This window comes from Bison bison, unplaced genomic scaffold, assembly GCF_000754665.1.
Source record: "Bison bison bison isolate TAMUID 2011002044 unplaced genomic scaffold, Bison_UMD1.0 scf7180017864499, whole genome shotgun sequence".
NCBI classification, from domain to species: Eukaryota; Metazoa; Chordata; class Mammalia; order Artiodactyla; family Bovidae; genus Bison; species Bison bison.
Window position 1 is genome coordinate 8,862,319 of NW_011495058.1, and position 14,522 is coordinate 8,876,840.

A 14,522-nucleotide genomic window follows, 5' to 3' on the forward strand; every position below is an offset into this window, starting at 1 on the left:
ATATATGTATACATATACCTATATATATTCCCTCTTTTTTAGATTTCCTTCCCATATAGATCACCACAGAGTATGGAGCAGAGTTCCTTGTGCTATACAGTAGGTTCTCATTAGTTATCTATTTTATAGTAGCGTATATATGTCATTTCCAATCTCCAAATTCATCCCACCCTCTCCCTCCTTGGTATCCATACATTTGTTCTCTACATCTGCTCACACAGACTTCTGATCCTGGTTGTTTGGCTCTTCAAAGCTGAGAATCCCCTGCCCCTTACAAGGAGATCTGTGATACCTTGTCTTGCCTACAAAGCCCAAGTCCAGCAACGCCTTTGTGACAACTTTCCAGGTACCCATCTCAACCCCTTCCCAGGAAAAGTGAGCCAGCTTGCTTCTTCTGGGCTCCTGGGACCCCTTGGGCTTAATTCAGGATATTTACCTCACTGTATTATGTCATCGCCTCTCCTGAAATCCTTTTCGGATTCCCAGTATCTGTCTACTCCCGGCCCGAAGGAGAATGTCAGTAAATGTTCCTTAGATGAGATGAATGTCTAATTCCCTTTGATTGGTATACTGTACTTTATGTATCTAGAGTGCTAGTACTCAGGGTAACAGAGCTGGCACTCAAACAAGGATGCCTGGGGCAGGGAGGTGAGCCAGAGCATTACCATTCCTTCTGCCTCTGTCTTATGTTAGGCCGAACAGTTTGGACCCTCTGCTGCTCTCCCTTCTTTTTACCTTTTGGGAACCAGTCCAGTATCCCTGGATCCCTGCTCTTCCAGACCTCAGGCTTCCGTGTCTTGCTAACCATTGAGACCCTAGTTGGGTTTGTCAACTCAAAAATATTTTCACAACCTGAAAGTTGAGAGTTCTGCTTCATTGAAAGTGAGAAAGAAAGTGAAGTTGCTTAGTCATGTCCAACTCTTTGCAACCCCATAGACTGTTGCCTACCAGGCTCCTCTGTCCATGGGATTTTCCAGACAATAGTACTGGAGTGGATTACCATTTCCTTCTCCAGGGGATCTTCCCAACCCAGGGCTCGAACCCAGGTCTCCTGCATTGTAGACAGATACTTTACTGTCTGAGCCACCAGGAAAGTCTTCATTTGGCAGGAATTTTTAGGACTTCAAACCAGTAAGTCAGCATCTCAAGAAACCCTGAGAGAACTGCTCCATGGAGGTGAGTGGGGAGCTAGGATGTATAGCAGTTTTGCAACAAAGGACAGGTAGTCTGAACATCAAAAGATGATTATAAATTTAAAAAACCCAGATATCCCAAATTAAGGAATTTCACACTTTTCTCTGTATAGGAAAGATGCAAGAGTCTGGACTCACTGACATTATTCCTTTGCTATGAAAGTGAATCTGTTAGTTGCTAAGTTGTGTCCCAGTCTTTGCGATCCCTTGGACTGCAGCACACCAGTCTTCCCTGTCCTTCACTATCTCCTGTCCTTCACTATGTCCTTGCTCAAATTATGTCTAATAGATTTCCATTACTGGAAACTATATCATGTTTTCTTTTTTCAACATATTTTAAATATAATTTTTATTGCGGTATAGTTGCTATACCACATCATATTAGTTTCTGCTGTAGTACAAAATTTTGGCTGTGGACAGACCAGCTTAGGAAAAAAATTGAGTTTTACGGGTCTTCTTTGACTTCCAGCTGCCTCAGTCATCTCCTCAGTTTTGACATTTCCTCCACTTTCTCGGTGGGTTACCTGTTTCCCCAGATGCTCAGGGGCCCCAGAAAGACCCTCAACCTGATTATAACCCCCAGCCTGTCTTGCTCTGCAGTTAGAAAGCATTTCCCCATGCTTTATCTCTTTGGCATCACACAATAACTTTCTGGGAGGGGAGTACTTGGAATGCCTGGGTGTCTGTCAGAGAAACACAAGACACCACAGAGTGTGAATCAGAGGAATTCTATGTGTACAAAAATACCCTCTCCCTCACTGGGCTGCCTCCTCCAAGACAGAGCCATTTACTTGCTTACTGAAACTGTGTAACTCAGATTGGGACTTGAACCCACAGTCTTTTAACTGAGATCACACACCTGATCTCAAGACTTCAAGAAGCTCAGGTTCTTGATGTCTCATGGCAGAAAGAATTCAGTGAGAGATAAGTGATAGGTAAGAAGTGGATTTATTTATAGAGAAACATAGACAGTATGGTCATCTCAGGTGAGAGTGGCACCAGGGTACAGGGTTGTCAGTTTTTACAGGGGTGGGTAATTTCATAGGCTAATGAAGGAGAGTACTCCAGCTCTTTTAGGGAAGGAGTGGGAATTTCCAGGAACTGGGCCATTGCCCACCTTTTGACCCTTTATGGTTGGCTTCAGATCTCTCCTGACACGGGGGCGGGGGCAGTCATTTATTGTGCTGCTGTGTTACAATAATTTTATACTGAGGCTCAAGGTCTAGTGGAAGTCAACTTGTCTACCATCTTGGCCCTATTTGGTTCTAATCAGTTTATGTTGTGTCCTCTGGCTATGTCATTCTTTCAAAAGTTGTGCTCCACATCCTTCCCTCCTGTTTCATTGAAAAAAAGTGAAAGTCAAATTTGCTCAGTCACATCTGACTCTTTGTGACCCCATGGACTATACAATCCTTGGAATTCTCCAGGCCAGAGTACTGGAGTGGGTAGCCTTTCCCTTCTCCAGGGGATCTTCCCAACCCAGGGATCGAACCCAGGTCTCCCGCATTGCAGGCAGATTCTTTACCAACTGAGTCACAAGGGAAGCCCATGAATACTGGAATGGCTAGCCTATCCCTTCTCCAGCGGGTCTTCCTGACCCAGGGATTGAACCTGTGTCTCCTGCATTGCAGGCAGATTGCTTATCAACTGAGCTATCAGGGAAGCCTCATTACTGCATCATATTGGAGGGTGATGTCACTCCCATGACAAAAGGTTTGCCCATATTTCTAAAAGGTCCTTTGAAGAAGCTGCTTCTTATGTACTCACTTACAGATGGTTAAATGCTTAACAGGGAGAGGAACCAAAAGCTGCACTGTTCCAATTTGCTGCTTATTGTAAATGTAATTTAAGAATAAGATAGGACTTCTCTGGTGGCTCAGTGGTAAGAACCCACTGGCCAAAGCAGGAGACATGGGTTTGATCCCTAATCTGGGCTTCCCTGGTGGCTCAGATGGTAAAGAATTTGCCTGCAATGTGGGAGACCTGGGTTCCATACCTGGCTCGGGAAGATCCCCTGGAGAAGGGAATGACAATTCTCCTTCTCTTGCCTGGAGAATTCCATAGACAGAGGAGCCTGGTGGGCTACAGTCCATATATGTATATGTATATATACATAAATATGTATATTCTTTTCCATTATGGTTTATCCCAGAACATTGAATATAGTTCCCTGGTCTATACAGTAGGACCTTGTTGTCTATCCATTCTATATGTAATTTATCACCAGTAATATTTTTTATGGAATCAAATAGGAAGCTACAATGCCAGATGTCCTGTTCAATATGGAGCCCAGGGAGTATTCAGACACTGGGCTGAACTGCCAGTGCAGGAAAAGTAAGAGACCGGGGGTTGATCCCTGGGTTGGAAAGATCCCCTGGAGGAGGATCCACTCCAGTATTCTTGTCTGGAGAATCCCATGGACAGAGGAGCCTGGCGGGCTATATAGCCCAGAGTTGGACAGGACTGAAGCAACTTATCAGGCAAGCACACCTCATTCCCACAGCTAGAAGGAGGCAGCCCTGGAGCTAAAGACTCAGTATCTCTGGATCCACACCACTGTTCAGCCAGAGCCGCCCGCTTGCCAGTCCCCAGCTTGTTGCATTCATTTGGGTCTCTTCCAATCAGCTAGAGTGGGAAGAGCATTGTGTCAGCAGATAATCCTGCTTACGAGTCCCCATTCATGACTTGTCTCTGGACACACCCTTCTCTCACTACAGCCAGCAGCATTCTTTTCCCTTCTCTGAATGTGCCTCCCACCTTTGTGGGTATCCTGCTGGAAATTTCTTGCCATTACCTGGCTTACTCTTTCTCCATAGGAAACTGAAAGTTCTATAGGTGTCCTATAGGATCAGCTATCTGTCTTCTTCACACTTAGTAATACCTGACACATAAAAAGTACCTGCAAAAGCACCCAGGCTTTAGGTGTTCTTCCCCATCAACGTGAGTGGAAAACTACAGCGACTCCTGAGATGGGAAAGCTTCCAACACCGCCATGCAATTTTAGAGTTCTTCAGAATTCTATGTTATCTTTGTACCACCAGGAATAAAAAGCCTAGGGGACATGTTGCTAAGCAACTAAATGGTTGTTCTAAGTAGTTATTTACAAACAAAGGAGACAAATAGAATTCCTCTCATTTCTTTTTCTTTTTTTGGTCACTCAGCATGTGGGATCTTAGTTCCCGGACCAGGGATAAAACTTATGACCCCCGGCACTGGAAGCACAAAATCACGACGATTGGACTGCCAGGGAGTCCCGAGATGGGTAGAATTTCTGTAAGATACTGAATTTAGGAACTGTATTCATTTACTTCTTTTGTACAATGTCATTGAAAGACCTCCCTGGAAGAAACTTTCATTCACAAAAGTGACGAAAAGTATAAACTACCGAGGAATAAATTTTATTTATAAAAATAAGTGTGTAAAAGTGACATGAAGAAAACTATAAAGCTTTGTTAAGAAACATGGATTTTAATAAACACAGGGGAATTCTGAAAATTAAGATAGTAAATCAACCTGTGTGTCCTGCACTATCCAAATCAAAATGCTAACATTCATTTCCCTAAGATTTTTAGCACATGATACTAAAGTACATCTCTATGAAAATAACATGCAAAGATACACCAAGAATTGGGAAAATGGGAGAAAGTGTCCCTTTCTGGAAAGAAATGACTGATAGAAAGCACAAAGTTTGCTTCTGGTATGATGGCGTCACATGAGAATTCATCTGCAAAAATTCACTATTAGCATGAAAAAACACATCAGTGAAAATAAGTTATTGCTATACTTGACCTCATAAGCTCACAAAGATCATACTGAGTGAGAGAAATCAGACACAAATGTACGTACACTGAATGAAAACGTTTACATAATGTTAAGAGTCAAAATCAATCTGTGATATTAAACTTTAGAAGAGTGGTTACCTCTGGAAAGGTGAGAGCAAGAAAGGTTGAGAGCAAGCATGAAAGGGGTTGGGGGTTCATAGTTTTCTGTTTGTTGTTCTGGGTGATATTTACACAGGTGTGCTCCTTTGTGATGCTGGGTCACGCTGTCCACCTATGATTTGTGAGCTTACTGTATACATGACATGTGCGTGTGCATGGTAACTCGCTTTAGTCGTGTCTGACTCTTTGCGACCCTATGGACTTTAGCCCACCAGGCTCCTCTGTCCTTGGGATTCTCCAGGTAAGAACACCAGAGTGGGTTACCTTGCCCTTCTCCAGGGGGTCTTCCCCACCCAGGGATTGAACCCGTGTCTTTTATGTCTCCTGCATTGGCAGATGGATTCTTTACACTAGTGCCATACTTGAAGCAAAAAGTTTGTTTTGGGGGAATTCCCTGAAAGTCCAGTGTTTGAGACTGTGCACTTCCAATTCAGGGTACAAGGGTTTGATTCCTAGTTGGGGAACTAAGATCCCCCATGTCACACAGTACAGCCAAAAAATTGAAAAAATTAAAGTTTGTTTTTGGAGCCTTTCTGTTTGCCTCCTTGCACTCGAGAAAGCAAAACAGGTCACCAGCAGCTCTACCGGAGCCATCTAAGAAAATTCAGCCAGGGTTCTTGCTCTTGCTGCCTCTGCTCAAACCAGCACAGTCTGATCCATCAGTACATGAAGGATATTGGGTTCATTATGGATACTGGACTAAGTGAACATCCTCGAATGGTTATCCAGAACATCCTCATGGCCAAAACAACATAAAATAAAAATTTTAAAAATCTTTCAAAAATAAAATCAAAAGTTTGTTTTCCAAGAAAGTTCTGTGCATTCCCTTTGACTTTGCAATTTCCAGAAATTTTTCCCCCTAAGAAAGCTATAATAAAAGCACCCAAATATGTACAAAGATATTCATTGAACACCATTTGTAATAAATAAAAATTAGAAACCATATAGATATCTAATGATAGGGAAACTAGATAAATAATTTAGGAGACATGTATATACTGAGATACCACCCAGCCAACTGTAGATGATATAAATCTGTATTTAGACCTAGAAAAATAACCTCACTATAAAGGCTCACATGACAAAAACAGGGAAACATTAATACTTCCAAATATTAATACAACCCCAAAATGTTTTCTGTGGTAACTTGGATGGTCATGGCAAATGATTATTTTTCCCATTGCTCCTATGTATTTTCTGACTTTTCTATAAAACCCTTATCTTTAAAAAGACATTTAGCCATTTTATTCGAGGAGGGCATGGTAACCCACTCCGGTATTCATTCTGGAGAATCCCATGGACCGAGGAGCCTAGCAGGCTACAGTCCATAGGCTTGCACAGAGTCAGACATCACTGAAGCAATGTAGCATGCATGCATTTTATTCAACCTTAGACAGCCTCATTGTCTTGGGTAAACAGATGACTTGCCTCCCCTGAGAACTCAGGGTCTATGGACAGATCTGGAATGATGTTCCGGCCCCAACCTTGTGTTAGCCATGCTACTTTGGAGGTGTTACCTCAGTATAAGAGCTTCCTTTTACACACAAATAAAAAATGAGATACCTTTTAAGGGTTAAGAATTAAGAGTATTTTAAATGATTCACATATGTAAAGTGTGTATCCTTGAGCAACACACACAAAAAGACATCAATAATTGTCACTGCCCTGCTTTTGCTAGGTTCCAGGAACTTAATTTCAGAGTGTGGATTTCAGGTACAAGAAATCATTTCAAAAGATGCCTACTTTTCCACGGGATTAGAAAATAGTCTACAGTCTCTCTTGCTCTGATCAAGTTTGTTTTTCCCCTGTGTCAGTAGCTTTTAATCAGAATTGTTGACAGTACTCGGGCCGTTTTTCTTCATGAGAGAAATGGGATTGCCCTTCGAGGGCAGAGTATTCTAGTTTAATTCTGTCAGCAAGTGGAGTGGCCACGCTGTGTTCCCCATTTCATACCTGAAGAGTCAATACCACAAGGGGCGGAGGAGGTGCTCTGGTGATACTTCAGACCCGATTTGTGTAGGTCAGCATCCCTGGAGAACAGCAGGTGGGTGCCTTCACCATTGTATCTCTCTATGGGACAGGTAACCTAGTGACCTCACACAGACAGGACCTGCCATTCCCCACTGACCTGGCCCCAAAGTTTCAGCCTCCTTAGTGTCTTTTTTCCAATAAGCTAAACAAGAAGGCCAGGCTGCAGATATAAGCACAACATTTGGTTGGTAGAGAGAAACCTGGGTTCCTTCCAAACCCACTCCATGGATCCAGCATGTTGAGTTGCACTCCCCAACACAGCAAGACTTCGTATAAACCCCAATGCCTTGCTGATGTTCCAAAGAGGAAAATGCAGTGATCAGAAGCTTGCCAGAACAGGAAGCATGTTAGGACATGAAAATTACATGATTTGTGAAGCTGAAGTTCATTTACTCTAAGACGGTACAACATTACAGTTTTTTTAATTATGATAGGAACTAAAAACAATGTAAACTGTGAACCTCTTCATATGAGGAGATTGGTCAGGGAAGAAATATGTGTAAAAAATCTTATTTTATCCACTGAAACACTGTCTTATTTCCTCACTGTTCCAAACCACAGTAGCAGTGAAGACTTATATACCCCTTAGTAAGATTTCATATACATTAAATGGTTTATTCTATGTAACTACTAACAAGGCAGGTAGTATTTATTTTCCATTATGATTTAGTACAGGATATTGAATATAGTTCCCTGTGCTATACAGTAGGACTTGTTGTTTATACTTTGTTTATATATAATCGTTTGCATCTGCTAATCCTAAACTCCCAATCCGTCCCTCTCCCACCCCTCCTTTGGCAACCACAAATCTGTTATCTATATCTGTGATTCTATTGCTGTTTTGTGATTAAGTTCATCTGTGTCGTATTTTAGATTCCGTGTATAAGTGATATCGTATATTTGTCTCTGACTTACTTTGCTTAGTATTGATATCATAATCTTTAGGTCCATCCACATTGCTGCAAAGGGCATTATATCATTCTATTTTATGGCTGAGTAATATTCCACTGTATATATTTATACCATTTCTTCATCCTTTCATCTGTTGGTGGACATTTAGGTTATTTCCATGTCTTGGTTATCGTAAATAGTGCTGGTCTGAACATTGGGCTACATGTATCTTTTTGAATTACAGCTAGGGTTAGAGTTGTATGTATGCCTAGGAATGGGATTGTTGGAACATATGGCAATTCAATTTTTAGTTTTTTGAGGAACCTCCATACTGTTTTCCATAGTGGCTGCACCAATTTACACTCCCACCAACAGCGGAGGAAGGTTATCTTTTCTCCACACCTTCTCCAATGTTTATTATTTGCAGACTTTTTGATGATGGCCATTCTGATCATTGTGAGGTCATTGTAGTTTTGATTTACATTTCTCTAATAATTAGTAATGTTGAACATCTTTTCACACGCTTATTGTTCTTCTTTGGAGAAATATCTATTCATATCTTCTGCCCACTTTTTGATTGAATTGCTTGTTTTTCTGTTATTGTGTGAGCTGTTTGCATATTTTAGAAATTAAGCTCTTGTTGGTTGTGTCATTTGTCAATATTTTCTCCCTGTCCATAGGTTGTCTTTTCACTTTGTTTAGGTTTCCCTTGCTATGCAAAAGCTTATAAGTTTAGTTAGGTCCCATTTGTTTGTTTTTGCTTTTATTTCTATTGCCCTGGTAGGCTAACAAAAGTAGACTTTGGTACAATTTATGTCAGAGATGTTTTGCCTATATTCTCTTCTAGGAGTTTTATGGTGTCAGGTCTTACATTTAAGTTTTTAAGCCATTTTGAGATTGTTTTTATGTATGGTGTGAGGCTGTGTTCTAACTTCACTGATTTGCTTGTGACTGTCCAACTTTCCCAGCACCACTTGCTGAAGAGACTGTCTTTTCTCCATTGTATTAATATATTCTTGCTTCCTTTGTCAAAGACTAACTGACACAGATGTGTGGATTTTATTTCTTGGCTCTCTATCCTATTCCATTGGGCCATATGTCTGTTCTTGTTCCAATACCATGCTGTTTTGATTACTGTAGCTTTATAGTATTGTCTGAAGTCTGAAAGAGTTATAAGAGAGGTAGTATTTTTGTTTGTTTGTTTCACTGGGTCTTCATTGATACACAAGGGCTTTCTCAAGTTGTAGTAAGTAGGGGCTACTCTTTCTTTGTGGTGTACGAGCTTCTCATTGAGGTGGCTTCTTTTGTTGTGGAACACAGGCTCTAGGAGCACAGGCTTCAGTAGTTGTAGTTTGCAGGCCCTAGTGTGTGCAGGCTTTAGTAGTTGTGATGCACAGGCTCAGTAGTTGTGACTTGCAGGCTCTTGAGCTCAGGCTCAGTGGCTGTGGTGCGTGGGCTTAATTGCTCCTTGGCTTGCGGAATCTTCCCAGACCAGAGATTGAACCCATGTTCCCTGCACTAGTAGGCGGGTTCTTATCCACTGTACCATCAGAGAAGTTGTGGGTAGTATTTTTATCAACATTTTAAAGCTGAAGAGACTGAGATTGACATTTGCACAAACCTGGGCAGCACAAGCCTCCTTATTCTGCTTTGTCCTTATTCAGCTCTTGCAGCTGCTTTTGTAGTCTGACTAAAGATCAGTCTCCCTTTCTAGGCCTCTTGGTGATGAGACCAGAGCTGGTTTTCTGCCACCAATTGAGGTTGGTGATCCTAGGTTACCTGTAGTTGTCTAGAACTGTTATTGCTGAAATTGCTGGCACTGCTCACTGCCAGTCAGATTGCCAGTGCCAGTAATGTGTCACCCAAATGGAAACCCACTCCATTGTCCCACCAGGGCTGTTGTTACAAGTCTGCCAGGAGGGAACACTGATGATGCTCTGCTTCAATCTGACAGGGATTCTCAACTTTAGCTGCACATTGGAATCACCTGAGGAACTTTCAAGAATCTGTTGCCCAGGCCATGCCCTAGACCAATTGCATAGAATTTCTGGGGATGAGTATTTTTTAAGACTTCCAGGTGAGCTACGGTTGAGAATGACTGTTGGTTGTCACTGGAATAGGGGAGGCCAGATCTCTATGGAAACAGTCTTCAAACTGAACTGTTTGTAAACCCAACACAGGGCTGTGATCTGGCCTCCCTTTTTTTCTAATTTGTTTACAAAAAGTACAAAACTTTGAAATGGGCTGGATTCCCATTTTCTTGTTACAGAGAACATAAAGATAAACATTCTGTAATAAACATGTGGTATGCATTATTCCTTCAAACTAGGAGGGACAAAATAAAAGATAACACTGTCTACCGGATAGTCATTATCAGAAAGAACAGTCACAGATTGACCATTTAATTGTTTTAATTTTTTTTCCTGCACTGCATGGCTTGCAGGATTTTAGTTCCCCAACCAGGGGTCAAATCCAGGTTCATAGCAGTGAAAGCGCTGAGTCCTAATCACTGAACTACTAGGGAATTCCTCATTTACAAAAAACAATTACTTATTTGGCTGGACCAGGTCTTAGTTGCAGCCCTCAAGATCTTTGATCTTTGTTGTGGCATGGTAACTCTTAGTTGAACGATGCGGGATCTAGTTTCCTGACCAGGACTGAACCCAGACCCCCTGCATTGGGAGTGAGGAGTCTTAGCTACTCGATCACCAGGGAAGTCCCCCCCACCATTCTTTAAATTTAACAAGTATTTATAGAGCATCTATTCTATGCCAAGTATTATGCTTGATACTGGGGAAGGCAGATAAGCAGTTAGTTCAGGAAGCCTTCCTAGAGGAAGTGATGTCTAAGCTGAGATCAGAAGGATGGAGAACAGCAAATAGCCTGGTGAAAATGTAGGTGGCACAGCTGGAACAAGGAGCAGGGTAGAGTCTAGGCAGAGGGAAGAGCTTATACAAAAACTTCAAGGTACATTTTGAGGATCCATGAGATGTGATGAGATCCATGAGAGATGTGATGATGTAAACTGTGGCCCTTTCATGAAAGGTTTTGTGAGCTTTGGGTTCCAGAAGCCATAAATTAACTAGAAGAGTGAGGAAGGTGAACACAGCACAAGGAAAGATTTCTCTGTTCCACATGGACCCCTCTTGGACCAAGGCTTCATTGCTCTGGGGTCTACTTTCAGTTGATGCTGAAGCTCCAATACTTAAGCTACCTGATATGAAGAGCTGACACATTGGAAAAGACTCTGATGCTGGGAAAGATTGAAAGCAAAATGGGAAGGAGGCAGCAGAGGATGAGATGGTTAGCTAGCACCACTGACTCAATGTAAATGAATCTGAGAAAACTCTGGGAGAGAGTGAAGGACAGGGGAGCCTGTTGTGCTTCAGTCCATGGGGTGGCTAAGAGTCGGACACAACTTAGCAACTGAATAAAAACAACTGAGGTGGGAAACAGAGTCCAGTGGTTCTCAAAGCATCTTCAGAATCAACAAAATCTGTATTTCAGGGGACTTGGATCTCTTACATAGCATCCTTATTCCTGTTGGCAGAGGTAGATTGGTTCCTGCCTAGTTCATCCCTCTCCAGGCTGCTAGATCAGAAGTGGGCACTGGACTTTCACTGGCTTATTCCTTCCAAGACCTACCCAGAGAAGTGGAGAGAGACACATGTTCTTGAGTGAAAGAATGAAGACATTACACAGTACACAGTTGAGGCCACAGGTCAGGAGAGATCTGAGCTGGCTACAGAGATTCAGGAATGACCTGTAGAGATGGCATTTGAGCTGAGAAGTGAGCCTAGGCCAGTACCCAGTGGGATGCCTGGCAGAGGAGTCATGTTTCATCTTGGTATCATTTTCCTGAGCTTTGTAATTGTCCTGATTCCTTTTTTTCTTGTCCCCAACTGTATTCCTATAGTAAATGTTGTTTAGTCACTAAATCATGTCTCTTTTATGACCGAATGGACTGTAGCCCACCATGTTCCTCTGTCCATGGTATGTCCATTTCCCAAGTAAGAATACTGGAGTTGCCATTTCCTTTCCCAGGGGGTCTTCCCAACCCAGGTATGGAACTCAGGTCTCCTGCATTGCAGGCAGATTCTTTGGCACTGAGCCAGTAGGAAGCCATTTATAGTATTTATAAATGTAAATTTATAGTATTTATTTTATAGTATTTATAAATACTATAAAAGCCATTTATAGTATTTATAGTAAATACTACAAAGTCCCTAATGTAGTAAAGTTGTGTGGCCTTGCCTTAAGCATAGTGAAGACAAGAAGAGAGAGGGTTTAGGGACTTTCCTAGCTGTCCAGTGGTTAAGATTCCATACTGCCAGTGCAGGAGGTGCAGTTTCCATCTCTGGAAGGGAACTAAGATCCCATACGTCTTGCTGTGTGGCCAAATGATTAAAAAAAAATAAAATAAGATATAGGGTTTTATTCAGCTCTACAGCAGGCTGGAGTAAAGATCTCAAGGAGGGGGCTGTGAAGTGACCCAGATGAGAGAGAAATAAGCTGAGTTCCTGGGAATTACAGAAATGGGGGAGGGATGGGGGAGAAGAACTGGAGAAGCCAAACTAGACAACGGGAAAAAAGAATTAACAGAATAAGCTTAGGGACACAACACTGAATACACTTAATAAGAATATATTTTCTTTATTAAAAATTAAATACACTATAGTGATTTTTTTTTATTAAGTGCCGTGTACTTGGCACTTACTCTACACATTTTTTCCTTATTATAGGGACACACCATGGAAGAGGGGTTCACAGTCCTCAGTCTGAGTCTGAGTGACCTTTCAGAGCCTCAGTTTCCTCATTTGTAAACTGAAAGGTCACTCAGTGTCTTGCTCATTAGAAGCACTGGAAATGACCTAGGTTCTGATTCAGTTACTTCCTAAGCAAGTGACCTGAGGTTGGTTCCTTCATCTGAAACTCTCAAAGACAACTGGCCATTGAAAGAGACCCCAGGCTTAGAAGACAGGCTGGAAGGGGCTCTAATCACCCTCCACCCCTTCTCCCATATTCCAAGTCTCAACACTCATATTTTACAGATGAAGAAACTGAGGTAGGATACAAGGCCAGGTCAGGAATCCAGGCTCCTGGATGAACCGCTCATTCCTGATTCTGAAGCCGAAATTGCTTCTGGATCATCTCCAAATATCTTCTCTGTGATTTGAGGAGAGACTAATCCAAGGCCGCGATGTGAAAAACAAAGCTAGTGGCCGCAGACTCTAGTGCCGATGGAGGCTGAGTGCCTCCTTTCTGCGCTGGTGCTGCGGATGGACTAGGGAGCAGGGTGGATCCGGTTTCCGGTTTTCAGGCACGACAGATGGAGCAGTCTCTGCCCAAGGAGATCCCATCTCCTAGAGCGGGCTGGGGGAGACCCACGTGGGCGCCTCCGGTGCAGCCGGCTTACAGTCACCAGGGAAACAGCCTTGGAGATCTCAAGGGACCAGGCTCTCCCTTCTTCCCACGCACGGGCAGAGGAATATCGACCAATGAGATAGCGGGAATCCCAAGACGTCAATGGTATCTAGGCAGGTGTGGAAGAGTTGGCCGCGAGCAGAGGCAGACGCCGGAGCCACTAGTCCGGAGTTTGGAAAAATAGTACCTGGCAAGGAGTAAGTCTGAGATGCGCAGCTTCCTCTCCTCCTAGATGTTCCACAGGCACGTCCTCTCATGCGGTCCCCAATTTCACTTCTCCCCTCCCCTCAGATGATCCTCTTGAATTCAGTTCATACTTATCATACTTATCAGTAATTACCTTAAACGTAAATGGGTTGAATGCCCCAACCAAAAGACAAAGACTGGCTGAATGGATACAAAAACAAGACCCCTACATATGTTATCTACAAGAGACCCACCTCAAAACAGGGGACACATACAGACTGAAAGTGAAGGGCTGGAAAAAGATTTTCCATGCAAATAGGGACCAAAAGAAAGCAGGAGTAGCAATACTCATATCAGATAAAATAGACTTTAAAACAAAGGCTGTGAAGAGAGACAAAGAAGGTCACTACATAATGATCAAAGGATCAATCCAAGAAGAAGATATAACAATTATAAATATATATGCACCCAACACGGGAGCGCCACAATATGTAAGACAAGTGCTAACAAGTATGAAAGGAGAAATTAACAATAACACAATAATAGTGGGAGACTTTAATACCCCCACTCACACCTATGGATAGATCAACTAAACAGAAAATTAACAAGGAAACACAAACTTTAAATGATACAATAGACCAGTTAGACCTAATTGATATCTACAGGACATTTCATCCCAAAACAATGAATTTCACCTTTTTCTCAAGCGCACATGGAACCTTCTCCAGGATAGATCACATCCTGGGCCATAAAGCTAGCCTTGGTAAATTCAAAAAAATAGAAATCATTCCAAGCATCTTTTCTGACCACAACGCAGTAAGATTAGATCTCAATTACAGGAGAAAAACGATTAAAA